This window comes from Mandrillus leucophaeus, unplaced genomic scaffold (assembly GCF_000951045.1).
Source record: "Mandrillus leucophaeus isolate KB7577 unplaced genomic scaffold, Mleu.le_1.0 Scaffold210, whole genome shotgun sequence".
Taxonomy (NCBI): domain Eukaryota; kingdom Metazoa; phylum Chordata; class Mammalia; order Primates; family Cercopithecidae; genus Mandrillus; species Mandrillus leucophaeus.
Genome location: NW_012102144.1, coordinates 4,454,355 through 4,456,464, shown reverse-complemented (window position 1 = coordinate 4,456,464; position 2,110 = coordinate 4,454,355).

The following is a 2,110-nucleotide window of genomic DNA, read 5'->3' as shown; positions in this document are numbered from 1 at the left end:
GGTCATATGAACTACAATGTGAATTGCACCTCCTGGACTTACACAAGGCATAAGGCAAGGGCCATTCTCTAGGGATCTAATTCCAAGTGCCTTCTCTTTAACAGTGCCTTCCCAATATCTATAACCATGACCATCCAAAAGACAAAAGGCAGAGGGGCAGAAGAGATAAAGCCTGGTGGCAGTTTTATCATATTAGGAGAAAATTTAGTTTGCAGCCTTTACCCTTCTTCTGGAGAAGTTTAGGTCCAGCAGTCTTATCTCAATTTTCATATTCTAAGTAGACCAGGAGCAATTCCTAGGCACCTTATGCCAAATTTCACAAATCCAGAATTAATTAAATTGTATATGCCAGCTATGGGATATATATAATTGTCAGGTTTTTGTTGTTGTTGTTGTTGTTGTTCTTGTTCCTTCCTTGTGTTTGTAGAGGCAGCAAAACAGAGGCATGTTTATTGGGAGCTCTCCTAATTCCTTTCCTAGCTAGGGGAGAAAAAAAATAAAAGTAAGCCATGATGTAGTAGTCATTAACACATCTGTTTTCAAACATCAGACAATGGGAGAGACTAGAAGATTTGAAGATTCTATTTGGAGTTTTTTTTTTTTCAATTACCTTTTAATGTTGAACATTAATGTGCTTTAAATCCTCATAACTAGTTGCCCTGAGCAAAACAAATAATTTTTGAAGGACCTTGTATTAAAAAGCACAAACGACATCACAGTGATAAATCGTTTTAAATAAATAAATAGCCTTGTATTAGGAATCACATACAGTAGTCCTCCCTTATCCATGGTTTCACATTTCAGTTTTAGTCACCTCTGGTCAACTACAGGCAGAAAATAGATTAGTATGGTACAATAAAATGTTTTGAGAGAGACCATATTCATATAACTTTTATTACAGCACATTGTTATAATTGTTCAATTTTATTCTTGTTTGTCTCTTACTGTGCCTCATTTATAAATTAAACCTTTTCATAAGTATATATGTCTAGGAAAAGACATGCTATGTGTAGGGCTTGGTACTATATGTGGTTTTAGGCATTCGTTTGGGAGTCTTGGATGCCCTGCAGGTAAGGGGGGATTCCTGTACATTAATAAAAGTATTGGTTGGGTTTTATTTATCACTCTTCATGTATATGATCTCATGAATACAAACAGGTGACCTTGCCAATTGGTACTAACTTTTTGTGTGTTTATGAAAAGAACAGTAGTAGCCTTGCTCCCTGGATTCCAATAAAAAAATCTATTAATTTTTCAAAAGAATTTTGGACCTCTAGTTAAAAGGTCATTGTTTCCCAACTAGATGACTCTATCTTGAAACATTTACACTGTTGTTCTTTATTAAACATATTTTTTAATGATCCTATGTTTTAAATAATTTCTTCCAAGATTGCTTCCTTTCAAGAGAACTTTTAAACATTCAGTTAAATGAGAACCCTTTAAATTTCTGTTAATTGTTTCAAATGTCACATAATTTGTGTGGACACATTGACAGTTGTAAACTTTCAGAATATTGCATGTGAATTTCAAAAAAATCTGTAAAATATTTGCATACATTGAAATTCATTAAACTATTTTCTCATACTTTTATTTTTTTTAAAAAATCTAGTTGTATTAAAAATAAAAGTATTAATAATCAAGGTTGACAAAAATATAAGAAAACAGATACTCTTCATTAATTTAGTGTTTACTATATAATCAGTATAACGTTTCCAGAGGTCAGGTTTTTAGTGCAGATTAACAGCCTTGAAAATGTTCATAGTGCTACTTCTTTGGGGTATGGAAATGACTTCTGGGGGGAACAGTTGAAACAGGAAAACAGAATGCCTGGGCTGATCTGTGTGACAGAAACAAATGTTGAAAGCTCTGTACTGAAAGCCAGAGAGTGCCTTTTCTTCCCAGCATCCAGAGCTAATAAATGGCAACAGCATACACCTCCAACTAGGTAGATGCTTAGCAAAATCACAGAGGAGACAGCATGGTGCAGGTCTTCCGAACAAGACTGCACACAGGCCCAGCTGAACAGCTCCCATCCACCCTCTCCTACCCTACCCACTACACACAACACATTTCCACCAATGGCACACAGCCTCAGGAAAGGATTGCATAT